Raw genomic sequence first — 20487 nt, forward strand, 5'->3', positions numbered from 1 at the left:
TAGACTAGGGAGGAAAGTGTGGATGCCAAAAATCCACAGGAAAAAATATATGATCCCGTGTTGAAATGGGTAAGGGTCTATGAACTTGAAAGAATTGACCCAACAAGCAACACAAGCTAAGTTATAGACTTCGAGCTAGCATATAGCCTAAGGCCTTAATGCTCATATAAGGACAAGCCTCATTGTACAAGATGACCTCTGTGAATGTCAAAAAAAAATGTAACACACTCCCGAGGTAGTCTCGGGAGACCATGGGTCAAATCATGAAACCTTTGCTCCTCGCAATCTTGGTTGTATTGTCACAAAATCCTAGACATGCCCACACTATGCACTCGCAAGACCATCCATCTCGCGCATATGCACCCTACTGCCTCGTTCCTCGCAAAGCCACAACCCCCGCCTTGCGAGACCCTCCGTCTCGCGCATGTGCACCCAGCGAGATCGCGCCCCACGAAGCCATGGCCTCTACCTCACGAGACCCTCTGTCTCACACATATTCACCTTGTTCCCTTGCGCCTCGTAAAGACACGACCCCCACCTCATGAGAGCCTCCATCTTTCACATATGCACCCAGCTGCCTCGCACCTTGTGAAGCCATGACCCTTTCCTCGCGAGACCCTTCGTCTCATGCACGTGCACCCAATTGCCTCGCACCTCGCGAAGCCACAACCCCACCTCGAGAGACCCTCCATCTCACGCATGTACACCCAGCCACATCGCACCTCATGAAACCACGGCCTCGCCTCGTGAGACCCTCCGTCTCGCGCATAGGCACCAAGCTGCCTCGTTGAAAGCGCCATGTAATGCCTATGCGTCTCACCCTTGGTGTGCATGCAAGGTGTCGTGTCTCAACACATACATCGTAACTCTTGTTGAAGAGGCCTTATCCCCCTCCCTGAGATAAGCACCAACAATGGGGCACATTCTCCCCTATGGGTCTCACAAGATGTAGAGTCAAGGACCTCTTAAACATGCATTCGAGGATGGTTAGGGAAGACCTCACAAAATTTGGTATGAAGTCAGAAGAGGTACGGAATGCGCTCACCAACCAAGTGGAGTTAGAGTACGGATACAATGTCCACGCCAAACAAGTAGTGGTAGTATTAGAATGGTACATAGTAAGGACTCCCAAAGCATGCGTATGACGTACGTACCCGACAAGTAGTGGAGGTATGATGTGGTACCAAGGTAGGAGTACTTTTGCAGACCCATGACATATACTGGAGCGGACCACCACTCCTCCAACACCACTACCACATGTAGCCTGGATATGCAGCTCCTTGTCTCTTCGGGACCGCAATGTTCCAAAAGCCATTAGAGCTGACCTATAAATAGGGCCTCACTTCATCATTGAGGGGGGATGGAAAATTCATTATATACTCAGGCTATTAAGCAATAAACGAAAGTTTACTTCATTGTTGATCTGCACTTATTTTTCCTCAAGTCCATTCTTAGTTCTTACATATTTATCTTCTTACTAAGCATTAAGTTTTCTGACCCAACATCGTTGATGAGTTCTCACCGTCATCAGTATTAAAATAATATATGACATCCTTTTGTCTAAACTCTTTGGCCACCAACCAATCTTTCCTTATAGGCTAGAATGGTCCCATTAGTGTTGTATTTTCTGAAATACCCACTCGCAACCTATTGGCTTTGATCCTTGTGGTAAATCAACAATCTCCGAAGTGTGGTTAGACATAATTGAATCCATCTCATCATTTATTGCCTTTTTCCAAAATTTAGAGTCCCTTGAGGACATAGCTTCTTGTGGTTTCCCTTTACTAAGTAAAGAGTCTCAACTTAAGATGTTTTATTTTGTAATACACCCTCTTCAAGCCTTTGGCTTGTTCTAGGCAATATTGGTTGCTCTACAACCTTTGAACGTAACTCCTGTTGAGTTCCTTATAGTGAGATCAGTTCTTGAGGCTTACTATCACTTCACAATAAATTCTCAACGAACTTAACTTCTCCTGATTCAATTATCGCATTAGACTCCAATTCTAATAGCCTATAGGCCTTGCTATTTGAGCCATAGCCTACAAATACACATTTAATGGCCCTTAGACCCAACTTAGTCCTCTTTGGCTTGGTGATCTTGCAATAAGCAAGGCACCCCCACACTTTTAGATACCCTAGGTTGGGTCTCTTTGCTTTCCACACCTCATATGGTGAAATTTGATTCTTCTTTAGAGAAATCATGTTTAGAATATGTCAAGCAGTAAGTAAGGCTTCTCCTCATAACGTGAAACTCAAATTTTCATGTAATAGCATAACATTTATCATTTCAAGATATGTTCTATTCTTGGGGTGTATAAGGGGTTGAGCATTCATGTATTATACCATGCATATCACTAAACACATTGAATTCATTGGAAAAGTATTCACCACCCATTTCACTTCTAATCACTTTAATTTTCTTTTCCAATTGATTTTCAACTTCGTCTTTATAGAATTTAAACATTCTACAGGCTTCATATTTATTCTTAAGCAAGTACACATTAGTGAATCTAGAACAATCATCAATAAAGATAATAAAATACCTATGTCCACTTTTAGTAATTATTCCATTAAATTCATATAAATCACTTTGTATAAAATCTAACAAGATAGTTTTCCTTTCAACACTTGGAAAATGTTTCTTTACCATCTTAGAGTTAATGCATAATTCACATTTATCATGCTCAGCATCATTGCATACAATTAAAACACATCTGATAACTATTTTAATTGTATTATATCCTATATGAGTAAAACTATTATGCCACAAAGTAATAGAATCAATGTCAACCATATAAGAGGAAGAAGAGCATGCATTATTATCAAAATAATTTAATCAACCTATCACAAACATACCCATTCTCCACAAAGTAGTTTCCCTTGGATAGAATTAGCTAACCGGATTAAAACACCGCTTTGATTCCTTGTGTGCTCAACATTTGCCCACTCAAAAAATTCATACTCATATCTAGAACATAAAACACATTAGTCAATAAAACCTTCTTTCTGGATGTGAAGAAAAGATCAACATTCTCATTGCCCAACACCTTGGAACTATGCTCATTACCCATTAGAATCTCATGGCCATCTCTTGATTCTTCAAAGGATATGATGACCTCTCTATCATAAGTTACATGAATGGTGGCACAAGTGTCATATCACCACTGTAATCCCGTACTAATCCAGCATTGTTACATTGTGTGTTTAAAATAGTTCTTAACTCGTTAACACTACTACAAAAAATGCTTTTTAGGACTCGCGGGGGCGCAAGTCCTATATTTGAGAGCCTTAAAAACAGAGATTTTTTAGGACTCGAGTTACGAGTCCTTAAAGAATGTGTGAGTCCTAAAAGAATGTTTTTAGGACTCGCAATGCGAGTCCTAAAAATTCTTATTTTTAATTTTTAAAAAATTAATTGATAGCCAAAGCTCCCGCTAGAGCTCCGACGTTAACGGCAGCGCCACCACCCCACGATGGTGGTTCGGGGAAATGATCAATCCTTTAGTGGGTTTTGATGCCCAAAGCATAAGGAATGCACTGGTAGTGTTCGTTTAGGTCGGGTTGGATCAAGGCGGTCGAAAAACACTCTGAAGAGTTTGGGAAAAATAGTACCACTGCAAATTCGAACGACTTTAGGCGGCGGAGGGCAGTGCCTGAGGGGCTAGGCTCGCAGGGGTCGAAGGTCACCGACCTTTTGCATCCATTGTGTCGGCACGTGTAGGAAGGGGTGGCCAGAGCGCCACAATCCATGACTTGGTTATGGAGTTTGTGAGAGAGAGAGACAGAGAGAAATGGGGAAAAAGATCAAGGAGAGAGAGAGAGAATGGGTTGTTGTGTTATATTTTTCTTTATGATTTAATAAATAATAAAATTTTAGTTAAAAAAATTGGAGGGAATTTGAAATTTTATAAAATTCAAACTTTTAGGACACACATAAGTTTTTAGGACTCGTAAAAACATTATTTTAGGACTTGCAACACGAGTCCTAAAAAGTCCAGGAGGTGTTTGTTTAAAAAAAAACTCAAACTTTTAGTACACACATAATTTACGAGCGAGCCCTAAAAGAAATTCTTCATTGCGAGTCCTAAAAAGTCAAGGAGTTGTTTTTAGGACTCGCATCTAGGTGATTGCCCTAAAAAAGTGTCCTAAAAGGGTGTTTTTGTAGTAGTCTAAGCGAGACATTTTGGACGTAAAAGTGTGATTAAAATATACGTAAAGGTTTAGGTATTAAATGTTTTTTGTCAAATGATATAACCTTCTTCATTAAAACTTTATCCCAAAAAGAGTTTAAACAAAGTTTAATTACAATCCAAGGTATACAAATAGTCGACCTAAGCGACAAAATGGACTTCTACTGTATGTCTTTCAAAATATCTCGACCGTGGTGGCCGAATAGACCAAACTTGTACACACCGCTCCAAAGCCCTCCAGCACATGGATGGTCAACCTTCCCCTTGCCCATAACTACACATAGAGCAACCGTGACCCAAGGCCCGTCTAGAAAAGTTCCACAAGACATACATAATGACCACAACATGAATAGATAAAAATTCATACAAATAACAATTTGCATAACTCACAAGTCATAGCCACATACATCCAATAATCATATAGCATTACTACGTTCAATGTCAACTTTTCTTACTTGAGTCCTATGTTGAAAACAGAACAACCCCAAGTGCGATCCTCTGGCGTCGTGGTGGACAGAAGCAAACGAAAACCCCCAATCAGCGCCTTGGCGCTAAGCAAACAAAAACGCCCAATCTCCGATTCAGCGTCGCGGTGCCACATCTAGAACCAAGAAATTCTGGTTTTTTCCCTGCGACTTCTCAAACCAAAAATCACCAAAACATATTTCCCGAGCCAAAACTTAACACTAAAATATCCATAAAATAGATATTCCTCCAACTTACACTCTTTAGGTGCCAATTATATAACCAATTACATAAAATAAGCATGAATTGGGGATTTAGGGGTTCTAAAACCCATTTTCCCCAATCTTGAAAAATCAAACTAATTTCTAAAAATTATCCACTTCCAATCTGAATTAAACTTAAAGTAACCAATCTTGACTAATCACTTTCATCAACAACCACAAAAAATTCTCTAGAGACTTCAAATTTCGAAATTGAACTAAAAATCCCCAAAACCAAGAAAACATGAAGAACATGAAAATTAGAGAAGAGAAGAAGCTTACCTCTCTGAATTTTTGAAATTTCCTAGGTTAGAGATGACCTTAGCTACTCCTAACCTTACTTGACAACAATAATTCCTCAAGAAATCTTCAATAACCCATTTAACTGAGCTTGGATGCTCTTAGTTCATGGTTTCCTTGAATGTTTTCTTGAGAGTGACCAAAAGGAGACTGAAAATCCTAAAACGTGAATTTCAGTTGAGTTCTAGACTTAGCTAAAATCCTCTACAAATTGGTCAGATGACCATTTTACCCTTTACCTTACTTGACCTTACTGTTAAACCCCAAGGGCATTTTAGTCATTTGCCTAAATTCCTGCTATTCCTCAATTTTCGCCACTAATTCCCAATTTAGTCCACTAATCTTCCAAACACTAATATTTTCCCATAATATTTCATTTACTAATAATTCCCAAAGTATGCAAAATTATCAATATACCCCTTGGCTCAACCGAGCCGGGCATTTATCCTCGTTGTGACTTTTCCACTAAAATTTCTCAAAAAGATCCACTCGTGCCAAATATTACAAATATATCCACATAATAATGTGGCCTCAAGCACATAGCATATTAAATTACAAATATACCCTCATCGGGTCAAAATTATGAAAATGCCCCTTTTTAGCAAAAGTGGGTCTTTAAGCACACTTAATACACATAATCATGCACACTCAATCATATAATAACATAAAGCACTTCATTAACAAAAAATTACCCCACGTGCCCTCTTGGCATTCTAATCAAAGCAATTAATTATTTTAGAAGTTTCGGCACATTACAACCACCCTTGCACTTTCCCTTGGATGGCCTTCACCTCACTCAAGGTAGCAACCAACTCCTCTTCGGTTTTGTTGACCATAGATCCATGGTTGTGGCACTTTAGATACTTGAACTCCCTAGCCATGTGGTCACTTTTGCCACAATCAAAGTAAGGGTATCTCACACCCTTGAACTGCCCTTCATTCTGCATAGGAGTTGGGTAAGTATCCTTCTTTGATTGGGGCGCCTTACGAGTCTTCCCTTTCGATTGAGAGGGTTTCTCTATAGCATTAGCCTTGGATGTCCCAACATTGGACTCTTCCATACACTTGTCTCTCAAATGAGACTCATCTTCAATCCTTAGATGCTTCAAGTTCTCTTCCAAAGATATACCTTCATTCTTGTGGAGGAACTTCTTTCTATCGCTTCTCCTAGATGCGGGTAACTTAGCTATAATCCTTTCCACAATGAAGAGTTTTAGCATTGTTATATTAAGAGTAGAGAACTTATTCACAATAACTTGAAGATCATGTACTTGGGGGAGTAATGGTTTACCATCAAAAAATTTAAATTCTATGTATTGAGTTATGAGGAATTTCTTGGTACCTTCTTCACTAGTTTTGTACTTCTTCTCAAGAGCTTCCCAAATCTCCTTTACCGATGTAGTATTTGTGTAGAGATCATAGAGACAATTTGATAGAGCATTGATTATGTGGCCTCTACAAATGATTTCATCTTCTTCCGTTTTCTTCCTTTCTTTGATCAATTATTTAGTATCATCATCCTTTGGAGGCTCCAAAGTCTTCAAATATTTGTCAAGAATGTACTGCACCTTCAATGTTGTGAGAAGAAACTTGATCTTCTCTTGCCAACGAAAAAAATATGAACCATCGAATCTATCTACTCTCACTAGATCTTATGACATAAACTTGAGGGCTAAGATTGAGGAGCTTTCTTACATACATTTGGTTAGTAGATAAACCTTCGAGATAGACAAACTTGATACAAAACTTAGGTTTAGAGATAGAGATTTTTGAGTGTTGGGGGTTAAAGGCTTATAACCATAGTCCTGTATATTACAACTCAAAGCAATAAACACAAGTAATTTAAACAGTGTTGGAAGAACATCACAAAGTACATAAACAAGATTAAGCAACTGTAGAGTAGACCTTTGTTGATGAAGAACCTTCAAACATAAAATAACAAGTCTATGATTTTATGTGAACCAAAAAAGTTTACAAGGCTTGAGACAAATGAAGATTTGTTGTCCAAAAACCTATATTCCTAGCCTCCTACTTGAGATTGCTTGAAGCTGCAATAATGGAATGAGATTGGGATTCACAAGCCTTGGATCTTCATACAAGTCAAGCTTTATTGATGAAGATCTTGGAGAAAACTAGTAATCTTGAAAGCTAGAGAAAGAGGGTCTTTTAGAGAGAGAGAGGTGGGTGATCAAGTCACCAATTAACTCAAATGAAAATTTTAAATAGTATAACAACATCATTAGACTCAACCTATGAGATAGAGCATTTTAGTTTGAATTTCGGAGCCAAAACATTTCACTGTACGGATTCGTAAGGACGACCCAAGCGACATGGCGTGGTACCAGGCAAGGCATTGCCTACTAGGAGATGCATCGCCTGGGTCCTTCTTTCAAAGGTGAGCGACATGTAACCTCTAGGAGGCGACACATCATTGATGGCATTGACTTAAAGCTCGAAAACTTGTCTCAAAACATCCCCAAATGCTCCCAAAATTTTTGGGTACTCTCATATACTCCAAAGAAACACTTTCGACCCAAAAAGATGATATATAAATGCCTATACCGAAAGTCAATTTTTGCATGTTGACTTTAGGGAAATCATTATGGTTTTTGCGCCTCTTCGTGCCTAACCAATTTCACCATGTATTTAACCAATCATAACATCACTAGCATCACACATTAGTGTAAAAGGTAGGGACTAATCAGGAGCTACAATGATGAGGGCACAATTTTGCTTAAGCAAGGGACAAAAAGGTTTAGGTTTTTTTTAGAAGTCATTAATAAACCTTCTATAGAAACCTGCATGCCCCAAGAAACTTCGAATTCCCTTGACTTTGGTAGGTGGTTGTAATGCCCCAAATTTCCTAATAAGGTTTAGGACCTTGATTAGGAGGCCGGGAGGGCCATAATTGATTTATTATGATATTTAATGATTATATGCATGTTTATATGAATTATATTATTTTATGATGATGAATGCATGCTTATGGGCTTATATTTTAAATGCAAGGGCATTTTGGTAATTTGGCCACTGTGAGCGTAATTGTATATTTTGGGTGCATGGTTGAGATTAATTAATATAGCCACATTATAGGGTGGATTGGTTCGAGCTTTTCGACATGAGACGATCATGAGATGTAAGTGTTCGGTCTAGACATAACGGGTTTAAGTTCGGGGCTCGGGGTGAGTCTCGGGGTGAATTTAATGATTAGAGAATTACCGGGAATTAAAGGGTAATGGGATATGATTTATTGGTATTTGAGAATAGGGAGATTAATGGGAAATTGGGAAGCGTTAATTATAATTAACGGTATTGGTTTGAAATGACGATCTTACCCTTGGAGGTGTTTAGAAGCTTTTAGTGACCTAGGGGCACTTAGGTCTTTTGGCAAGGGATAAGTATCAATTAGAAGGCTGTGGAAAAACAGAACCAAAACAGAGCCAATCTTTATCCTTCTCCCTTCCTTCCCGTACAAGTCTTTCGTTCATCCTTCTCTTTGAATTTTGAGAGCCACCTTGAGGAGTTAGGCATGGAGGTCAAAGGGAACAAGCTAGGAATTGAGGTTTGGGCTTAGGAACTTGTCACAGCCATTAAAGGAGGTTCAAGCTTGGGTTTAAGGTGAGCTTTATCCACTAACTTTCTGGTTATACCCTGTTTTAGTGTTAGATTTCGGCTTGTGTTTTATGGTGGCTTGTTTGGATTTGAGGAAGTTTTTATTGGGGTTTGCTTTGGGTTTTACTAAGGTTGTGGTATGGAACAAGTTTATGGATTGTATTGGAGGTTTGAGTGGTGTTTAAACTGGGTTTGATGGATTGGTTCTAAGAGAAATTGTAGGGGAAGAAAAACAGGGGTTTTTGCTGAACTGGGGGTTGCGCCTCGGCATGGCCAGGGAGAGCCGCGGCCCTTGGAGTAAACTGGGTTTGGGCGCCTCTGTCTGAGGGGCGGGCCGCGGCATGGCCAAGGAGGGCCGCGGCCCTTAAGGTCATTTTTGCCATAATTGGGTTTTTAGCTTGGGAATTCAAGCTTTAGGCCTCGGGGTTGAATCTACTACCCGGTTGAGTAGTATTTGAGGTCCCGGAGGTTAGTTTTTGGTTTGGGGACATTTTATTGTTCATTTTATTAATGGTATCCCATATGTTTGGTTATGACTAGGTGACCGCTAAAGGATTAAAAGCTGATCGTTCTCAAAGGTCGTTTCGTTTATTAATTCTCGCTCGAACCCGAGGTAAGAAAACTGCACCCCGTATGTGACATGCATGGCTATGATTGATGCATGTTGGATGTTTAAATATAAACATTGATAGCATAATGAATGCTTGATGATTTTGCCCATTTGCATATGATTATTAATGAAGCATGCTAGGTGATTAAGTGTGATGCATGTGATGCACAAGAAACATGTGATTAGGGCATGCCATGAATGATGAATATGAGATTGGCCAGAGCTTGAGTCTCTGAGTTTGTGCATGATCATGACTATGCTAGCAACTGTTTAGTAAGCATGCTAAATGCCCTATTCTTGGATAATTGGCATATGATACATATTGATAGCACAGCTTACTTGTGCATGGCACTGACTAATTAGTCAGATTTGGCAAAGGTGCTAGTATCAACTGTGAAGTCTTGACTCACTAGTCAGGTTCGGCAGTGGTACTGGGCACTGGTCACGTTGCACAGAATTGTTAGACAGAATTGGCAAAGGTGTTAGTATCAGCTGTGAAGCTGTGACTGAATAGTCAAGTTCGATAGTGATACTGGACACTGGTCACCCATAATTGGCAAAGGTGTTAGTACCAGCTGTGAAGCTGTGACTGATTAGTCAAGTTCGGCAGTGATACTGGACACTGGTCACATAGCGCTGACTGATTAGTCAGAATGGTCTTAGCGTGGTTCACGCAAGCCAACGGAGATTAGATCTAATCGACTTCTAGCATTGAATGACTCAAGGAGCATTAATGCCTGACCGACCCTGAGGGTCGATGAATGAAAACAAAGCTTGGAGGCTAGTGGCTTACCTAGCAGCCACTCTCCCGCTAGAAAAGAGAGCTTGGAGGTTGGTGGCTTACTTAACAGCCACTCTCCCGCTAGAATTATGTGATGTTTACTCATTGGTTTGGAAGCTTTATGCACCGTTTGATTATAATGATAATCATTTGATAATGCTTATGTATAGTGTTATGTTTTCTTGCTGGGCTTCGGCTCACGGGTGCTATGTGGTGCAGGTAAAGGCAAGAGGAAGCTGGACCACCCTTGAGTTGGAGAGCTTAGGTGATGACGTGTACATATGCAGCTGCTCGACCGCCACGACCAAGGTTTAAAGTGGAACTAGGGTTGAACCCTGTTTTGCCGCTTAAAACGGCCTGTTGTAAATACTTTCTGTAATAAACTTTGAAATTTATATTTTCGGGATCCCAATGTATATATTAAACGTTCTAGTGAAACGTTACATCTTAACCAAAATGTTTAATCCCTAAACCGCTAATCATACTTAGATCACGTTTTTGGCCAAATGTCTCGATTAGCGAGTTTAGCACTGTTTACAAGGCACACCGTAACGGTCCCAGGAGTTGGGGCGTTACAGTGGTGGAAACTTCTAAATGACTTCAGTCTTTGCTCTATCTACCGCAATACCTTTGTCAGAAATACAATGGCCCAAGACAATGCTCTCTGGTTCCATAAAATTGCATTCATCCTAATTAACCACCAAGTTTGTTTCTTCCCACCTCTCCAACAATTTCTCTACATTACCAGAACAATTGTAATAAAACTAACCAAACACCAAAAAATCATCCATAAACAGCTCAAGGGACTAATCCATCATATTTAAAAAAAAAATAGCCATCATACAACGTGGAAAAGTAGTGGGGGCATTGTTTAACCCAAATGGCATTCTCCAGAAAGAAAATGTACCATATGGGCAAGTAAATGTGCTCTTTTCTTGATCTCCAGGAGCAATAGAAATGTGGTTGTAACAAGAGTACCCATCAAGAAATCAATAATACTCATTCCCTGCTAGTCTATCAAGCATTTGATCTATAAAAGGGAGCAAGAAGTGATCTTCTCTTGTTGTCATGTTTAACTTCCGATAATACATGAATACTCGTCAACCAGTCACTATTCTTGTGGGAATCAACTCATTATTATCATTAGCTACCACCATTACTCCTCTTTTCTTGGGAACACATTGAACAAGGCTGACCCAAGAACTATCTGAAATTTGGTAGATCATACCAACATCTAACCACTTAATCACATATTCATTACCATTTCTTTCATAATGGGATAAGTCTTCACTGCTGCTCTATAGAGTTGCTACAAAAATCTTCTAACAGAACTTTATGCATGCAAAGTGATGGGCTTATACCCTTAATATCAGCCATTGTCCTCCCAATTTCCTTCGTATATTTCTTCAACACATTGATCTACATAGTCTTTTTTTCCAAGTCCAAAGCTGGTGAAATGATCATAGGTACGGTAACTTCATCACTTAAGTAAGCATGCTTCAAATGAATAGGCAAGGATTTCAATTGCAACTCGGTGACTCTTAAATATATGGCTTGGAAGGCTTGAAATTCCTCTCCGAGAGCTCCAAAGACTCAAAATGCCTTCCAGCTTTAGTGAAAGGTTGTTCAAGTTGCACCCATGTGATTTGGGTTTCTTCCTCTTCAATCAATTCTTCAAGTTCATCAAGTGAAATCACCCCCATTCCATCTTTACCAGTTTTTTTTTTTTTTTAATTTTCTCAGCCACAATATCATCAATCACACTCAAAGAGAAGCATTCTTTAATCTCATTCAAGAACATCACAACATTTAACACATTAAAAGTCATTTTTTGGTTATTCACCCTCATTGTAAGCTCTCTTTTTTGAACACCAATCAACGTCCTCCTGGTGGCAAGAAACAGCTTCCTTGAGATGATTGGAACATCTCTACCTTCTTCATAATTAAGAATAATAAAATACGCTGGAAAAATGAATTTGTCAACTTGCACTAGAACATCTTCAATTTTAACCTCTTGATGTGCCATACAATGGTCCACTAATTGCAAGGTGATGGTGGTTGGCCTTGATTCTCTAATTCCCAACATCTTGAAATTGACAGGGGCATCAAGTCAATACTAGCCCCCAAATCACAAAGAGCTCTACCAACATCTCTACAGCCAATAGAAAAAGGGAATATGAAGATGTCAGGATCCTTTAACTTAGGTGGAATTTTACTCTTGAAAATAGCACTACAACCTTTTGTCAAAGCAACAATTTCAAACTCTCCAAGTCTCCTTTTCTTTGTCAAAATATCCTTCAGAAACATAACATAATTGGGCATTTGTTCCAAAGATTCCACTAGGTTATGTTTATGTGGAGCTACTTCTAAACATCTACAATTGACTATCTTGTTGCTGCTTTTGAAATCGCTGAGGAAAAGGTGGCGGTGGCTTGACATTATTCTTTTATATTGCATGTTGTTGAAATGATATTGTAGCATTCAGGGAAGAATCAGGATTTAACAAACTAGAACTTCCTGCTCCACTCCCTTTTTCCTCATTGGTTTGGATTGAAGTGGGCTCTGTTTTGTGCTTAGATTCTTCCTCATTCAACTCTAGATCTTTTCCACTCCTCAAAGTCATTGCCTTGCAATTCTCTTTACCATCACTTCTTGGATTTTTGGGTAGCACTAGGCAATGCACCTTGTGGTCTATTTCTCAACACACTAGCTAGTTGCTCCATTTGAATTTCAAGATTCCTCAAAGAAGTTTCTTGGCATTGAATCACCGCATCATTTTTAGCCATATAATCTTTCATCAAATTCTCCAAAGTGCTTGATTGAGAAGATTATGGATTAGGAGATCTTTGTTGTTGTTGAGATAAACCCGACGGAGAAGTTTCCTTGCTGGGCATAGGTCCACTACTTGAGCTAGCTCCTTGACCTCCCTAAGATTTTTATGGATGTTGCCTCCAACCCGGATTGTAAGAGTTTGAATATGGGTTTTTGTGGTTGGCATTTTGATTTCCCTATTAACATAGCAAAGAGGGATTAGAAGGACAAATATCAAATATGTGCCCATCTTCACAATAAACACAAGAAACTTCCGCTACATGCCCCATAGGGGATGGTTGTAGATTACCCGCTATACTCATATTCTTTAGAAGGTTGGTCATAGATGAAACTTGAGCGGCCAAAGCTGTCAAAGCATCTAACTCATAAATATCCGCTACCTTTCTTCCCATTGAAGCACTTGCATTAGACCATTGGTAATTATTATTGGCAATTCACTCCTAAATCTCATATGCTTCATTGTAGGGCTTAGAGAGAATATCTCCATTAGCTGAAGAATCCAAAACCATGCGAGTGGTAGCACTGAGACCATTATAAAAAGTCTCCATTTGAATACAATACAGAGTACCATGGTGTGGGCACATCCTCAATAACTCCTTGAATCACTCCCAAACATCACACACCAATTCATCCTCCAACTGCTGAAAAGAAATAATCTAATTTTGAAACTTGGCATTTTTTTTTTGGAGGGAAATACTTCATCAAGAACTTCTCAGCTAGATCATTTCATGAAGATACTGAGTCTAAAGAAGTGTATTAGTGTTGAGCTCTAGCTTTGTCCCTCAAATAGAAAGGGAACACTTTCAACCTCATGGCCTCCTATGTAACACCTTGCAACTTGAAGGAATCTCTCACCTCCAAAAATGAACAGAGATGGAGATGAGGATCTTTTGTAGCTAGCCCACTAAATTGACCATTTTTTGCAACATTTGGAACACCACATACTTCAACTCAAATTGAGCTACTTGAATTTTGAGACTAACAATGATGGGATTCAACTCATTAAACATAGGGGTAGCATACTCCTTTATGGCCCTTTCTCTATCACCAGCCATCACAATAGCATTGGCAGCATTCTTGGCACCATTTGCAACCACAATGAGAATGTGTTGAGCTAGTATCTCCTCAACCCCTTCACCCTCTTTAGCCATATTTTGGTGAAGTTGAGTTCGTAGTTCCTTTAATCTTCTTCTAAATGTGCATTCAATCTTTGGGTCAATAGGGGCTAGCTCAAGGCCTTGACGCTCGTTCATGCAAAAGGATCAATCTAGCAAAGCAAAAGATCAAGAAAACAAGATTAGTATATGTTGAGCGTCTTTTTTCACTATCAACTTAAAACCAAAAATTAAAGAAAATAATGAAGATAAACACCAAGGTTTTACGTGATTCACGTTATAAAACAACCCTAGTCCACGAGTCTGTAATATTAGAGTTCTTGAAGCTTGAGGTGGCAAGCTTCAATGGGGGTTTCTTAAGAAGCGTATATATTTCTCTAAGTAAAAAAGTTGTGAACCCTTTTATAGTTGTATCCTAGCCCTATTCATAGGGCCCGAAGTTCATTAATATCATTAATGAAAAATATTCCCCAATTATTTGGGGAGTTAATTGCTATTTAACCCTTCTGAACGTTCTAATAAAGATTGGGGCCCATGCGTATCGCAAAGGGCTCAATTCGCAAGTTGCAACCCATCAACTTTACAGAAGACACACTTCAGACACTGCCAGGGTGAGGCTGCACATTTTCTTGTGTCAGGTGTCGTTGTGGTAAATACCAATTATTGAGTGTACGAACTCATCAGCACTACTCTAGGCACCCAAAAAGTTGTTAGACAATCTTGTGGTGGCCCAAGGCTACAATGATTGACACTTGGTGCACTATTTAGGTTTGAGGACAAAACTCCTAGACCTAGAGGAAAGAAGACAGGAGGACCTCTAGGGTGGTCCGCAGAATGTAGCCTTACTTGGAGACATCAACCATTAAAATAGGGAAATCAGCTCGCTAGGAGGATGCTACACTTCGAGGAGCTCTGGGAGAGCTCAACTATCCTCTCGAGGAGCCTAATTTCTTTTCTAACGACTGCCATGTGTCTTGTGATGAAATTGCAGACAACATTTGCCCCCCAAGTCTTCACTTGTCCTCAAACAGTGGAGACTTAGTCTGAGAGGAGAAATTTCAAGGGTCCTCGACGGCTGACTCTTGAGCTCTTTATGACGTCATACTCGAAAAATGTGAAACCATAAGTTGAATCCCCATTGTTGGGCCCATCAATCATTGTAATTAATGAGGAGTCTGTTCCACACCCAAGACGTCTAATATGTACCTGAAGCATACTTTTTCCCTATATTCGATGCTACCTTTTCCCATGCTAATTATCACGATCCGTGCCTTGATAATCATGATCATTGGATCAGGCTCGAGTTCCTACCTCATAGGTGATTGTTCCAAAATTAATTAGCAATATAGATGTCCAACTGTACACAGTTGACAAACAAGTAATAAGGTGATAAGTGAGTATTGTCTCCACAGGGATTGTGTTAGCAATAAATTGTGTGAAATCAACACTTAACAAATTGGAATAAATAAAATGATAATGATTTGGTTATTTCTAAAAAAACTAAACAAGAAAGTAGATAAAATATACAAATGAACAAGAGAGCAATACAATGATGATGATCTAGAATAATTAATTCCTCCAAAAATGTAAATCTGATGCTAATGTTGCATTAATGTTGTGGCAACTGGAATAATTAATCTAGAATTTTAGTTTAGTTCATAGGCTTCTGTCGAAGTCACTATGGTATCAATTCTCTAATTAAACTAACATATATCTATGCTAAACTAATTACAAGAATACACTCTCAAGCAGCAATTCTAAAAGATCATGCAAGGTAACAATATATGTCTATATCGATACAAAATTAAATTCAAAGACATTAATCTTGGACCATTCAAGTTTTGTGTGCATTAACTCTAACCCTTACGGTATTAAAAATTAACTCAATTACTCATAATTGTTGGCCAAACAAAAGCAAGTAAATAACATTAAAAGAACTTCAATGAATGAACCCCAATTTCACATTAACATCATGAACAAAGTTCCAATATCACACATTAGGTTTCATTAACAATTCTAGCTATGAAAAGTTGACCTCATATTTAAAATATCATAAATACTTATAATAAATGCAAACATTTTCAAGAAAAAGAAAAGAAAAGAATTTAAATACTAAGAGAGGGATGAGAAAATTATGCCCCAATAGGTGTCCCTAAGTGGTTTTCTTCTTGTCCTTTCCCTTGAATCTTCTCCCTTTTCTTTCTTTTTCTTTTTCTTCTTCTTTCCTCCCTTTCTTTCGATGGTGGTTGCCTCCTTTTCTCTCATCTCTGGTATGTATGTGTCTTTCCAATTGGGAATGATGATGATAATAGGTTAGGATAATTTTGTTCCCAAAATTACCCACCTGTGCCTTGTTTGCTTCTTGGTTCATTTATTTTTTCTTTCTTTTAAGCCCAATGGACCAAAAGTAAATAAGGGCCAAAAACCATTTTAGCTTCTGCTCAGCCCAATTCAAACAAATCCCAAAAGCTGAGTTGGAAAAGTCAGCATTTTAATTTCCCACGTGGGCCTTCCATGTAGATGTTTGGAACAACTTGATGCTGGTATGATGCTGCAACATCCCAAAATCCTGATTCCACTTCTAGCTTCAAATCCTTCTCAAAATGTCCACAACTCTACCAACCATTGGTCAAGACAAAATGCAACATTTTAAGATATATTTTTCAAGCATTAAACTACTATTTAATATTATCTAATTATAATTAATATTTGACAAAACCATAATATAAATACTAAAAAACACCATAAACCAACCTTTTGTTGATAAAAATATAAGTTCAAGAGCATTAAAATAACTCCAATTCCTAGAGTTAACACACCCACAAACTTATCTCATTTCTCGTCCAGAGTGATGACTTTAAAGATAAAAGAAATAAAACAAGGAAATCCAATTCAAAACTAGTCAAACACACAAAATGACTAAACACTACAAAAGACACAAATGAGAGGCAATGCTTAACTTAGTATTATGCTTAACAAGGGAAATGCTCTCCGAAATTTATTAAAAAGATGATGAATGATGATGATGATGCTTCTTGCAAATGCTTTCAACCAAATTCCTCAAATGCTAATGATGTTATCAAACTAAGAATTCAGTGTTTCTCTCTAAAGTATGTACATAGCTCTTCCCAAATTATTCTCAAATCTCCCCAAAGTAATCTAGCTCTTGATCCTAAAGCCTAATAATTGTCTCCATAGGTTTTCCTAGTGATACCTTCTCCACTAATGAAGACAAACCAAAGATCAAAAGGACTTATTCAAGCTTGTAATGCACCTTAATCTTCCTAGGACTAAAGTACGAGCTCACCATCAATCTCCAAAGGATACCCCATACAATTTAAATATCACTCTTGCCATTATTCATTATTAAAAACAAAGAAAGAGAGAAACACAATACCAAAACTATAATTTACTCTCATTTTTAGATAAGATGTTACACCCCAAAACATAATTTCAAACTTTATTTGTACAATTTTTTTTATGGGAGTGCAATCTTTTTTTTTTTTTTGCACATATACTTGTGTTTTTTTCAATTTTTTTATTGTATAAATGCAAATATAAAAATGGGAAGAGACACAAGATACGACACACTCTCCCCCAAACATAAAATTTTTGGGAAGCTATGCACACAAAATAAGGATCGACACTATCATCATGATTTTTTAAACTCTATTAACACTCATGTACTAGTAGTCAATCACACAACAAGAGGCAAAGCAATTTATTTTATTAATTTTTTTAAATATATATACGATTCATCATCGAGCCCCAAGTTAAGCACCAGCTAAAGACACACAAATCCTCTCAAGAAAATGACAGCAAAATACAAACTAAGACACACTAGATAGCTACACTAAAACACAAAACAACTATCTGACTAGCAACACAAACAAGATGCAGTGAACTGAAATCTTAGTTCGCACTCCACAAAATCACCAAAGAAACACCAACAACAACTAATTATTCACAAAAGTAAACAAAAAAATATTGCAAGAAATAACTTGAGCTGCTAATAGAAAAAAATTTCATCTAGCACAGAACAAATATAATCATCTACAAATAGAAAACAAATGTATCACAACAAAATCATAATAAAGGGTACGGCTAAGAAATTCTCATTGGATGTTGCATTGATTCCTCAGATAGATGATTGAACTGCTCTGACAAAAAGTTCACATCATGTGGAGCTGCCCAAGCTATGAATGAACTCCCTTAACACAAATGGAACCCAACCAAGCATCATATGCGAACTGTGGTCCTGCCTATAATGAGTTGAAAATATGGCAGACCAAGGAATGAAGTAACTTGGAACTTAGACTTAGCAATAGAAGATGAGACTGACGGGGAACTTGTGGGATTGCTCGGGTCGAGTCACAGTAGGTCGGGGAAAGGCAGTGTGTGCGGCGAAGCTCTTATGGCTGGTGGAAATCATGAGGGCAGTAGGTGGAATCGCGCTCTCGGGTCATGCTCGATTAGACGCAGGGCAGAGATGGTGCGACTGGGCTTAGGGTAGGTCAATTTGGGGTTTTCTTGGGCTCACACTTAAGGGCTCGTGCCGCTTGGAGCTCACGATTGGGATGGGTTCTCTTTGATGGAAAGAACAGAGGCACAAGTAATTGAGACTTTGGTAGTTTCATGGGACTGGGAGGCTTGGAGATGCGGTTGGGTTCGACAGGTTGGTGGTCGGAGGTGGTAGTGGTGATGGTGTAGGCCAAAGGTGATGGTAGGTCAACTAAAGGCGGCGTTGGGTGCTTGGGGAAATGGTTAACGACGACTAAGGCAAGGGCAAAGGAGAAGAGTGAGAGTATTAGGCTTTCACTTTGATTTTCTCTTTTATGAATAACCAAGCAATGTGTTGCCTAGCAGTTGGCGAAAAATTGCATGTCTCTATGCCCAAAAATCACCCAAAATCCTGATTGATTTGCCCACTTTTTCCTCATTGTTGTAGCATTTGTTAATAGCATTGCAACCCAGAATTTCAGATTTTCTTTCTTTAGCTCCCCACCTTTTTGTTCACCTACCACTCCTCCAAAACTTTCCAAAACATGAATTGTTCACTCCAAATCACCATCTTTCTGAGCCTAACACCTGCACCATTAAATGCAACACAAAAGACCAAGTTAAAGAATATCAAGAAAAAAAATATAAAAAAAAATATTCAATAAAGGAAATACAATGAACTAACTAAATTACTAAAACAAAATTAGAAACAAAGTTTAGAAACTTGGTTTGCCTCTGAAGAAGTGCTTGATTGAAAGTCTTTGGCTTGACTTTGTTGAAAAGTGCTCAACAAAGAGAAACTTCCACCCATAAAGAGTGGCATATGCCCTCACACATGGGTCTTCATTGTGGACGCCCTCAAGCTAGAAGATATGTGATATTGATGGGTTCATGTGCTTAACTCAACTTGCTTTTGATGAATGAGTGTGGTGAATACGAAGATATGATGCTACTGATGGTGGAGGAGGTGGTGGCCACATAGGATCTTAATATGTGTATGCTTCCATGACAAGTGGCTCCCAAAGTTGAGAATCAAAAGGTTGTTCTTATTGGAAGTTTTTCATATGGGGTGGTGGCAGGTGTGCATCTAACTTTTCTATACTAGTTTACTCAAAAGATTTATCAACATCTTGGGTAGAGATACCATTTGACACAAATGAATTTACTATTGCCTCTCCCTTTGTTTCATCACTTTGGATTGAAGAGGGCCCCATTTCATTCTCAACTTCTTCCTTTTGCAGCTCCATCTCCATTCCCCTCCCTAATGGCATGACCTTGCAATGATTTAACCCTCCTCAAATTTCTTTGTAGCTAGGAAAAGTTTCCAGGGGTGTATTATGCAACTTCTTGAAGAATTCCTCAACTTTACTTTCTAAATTCTTAAAAAATGCACCATTTTCCTAAATCAAAACATCCCTTTTAGCCATAAATTCCTTCATCAAATCCTCCAATGAATTTGATTGATCCACTTGTTGAGGTTCTTCTATGATGAAGTCTTGAAAATCCTCCAATAATGTCTCCCCCTATAGTTGCTGAGTACATTCTTCAAAAGTAGGCCCCATATGGATAAAATTATTCTCCCAAACTTGGTTGGTTATTGGAGAATTCAAACAATACCATTCATCATATTCTACCATGTCTTCCATCATCCAATAGGCTTCGTCAACGGATATATGCTAGAAATTGGTGGTACCATCTCCTCTTTGTATCCATTCTCTTTTGGTGGCATGCAACCCATTGAGAAAGACTTCAAATAAACACTCTCTAGACAAACCATTGCAAGGGAACCTCATGAACAAATTTTTGTTCCTCCAACATGCTC

The 20487-nt window shown here is 38.6% G+C and overlaps 1 non-coding gene across 1 annotated transcript; it reads left to right on the forward strand.

The window, feature by feature from the left end:
- The first annotated feature begins 13614 nt into the window (after positions 1 to 13614).
- Positions 13615 to 13720, forward strand: LOC133833244 (small nucleolar RNA R71). The gene has a single exon (XR_009892637.1). It is a non-coding gene; the product is annotated as a small nucleolar RNA R71 (small nucleolar RNA).
- Positions 13721 to 20487: the final 6767 nt, after the last annotated feature.

The sequence above is a fragment of the Humulus lupulus genome, chromosome 4, assembly GCF_963169125.1.
Source record: "Humulus lupulus chromosome 4, drHumLupu1.1, whole genome shotgun sequence".
Lineage (NCBI taxonomy): Eukaryota > Viridiplantae > Streptophyta > Magnoliopsida > Rosales > Cannabaceae > Humulus > Humulus lupulus.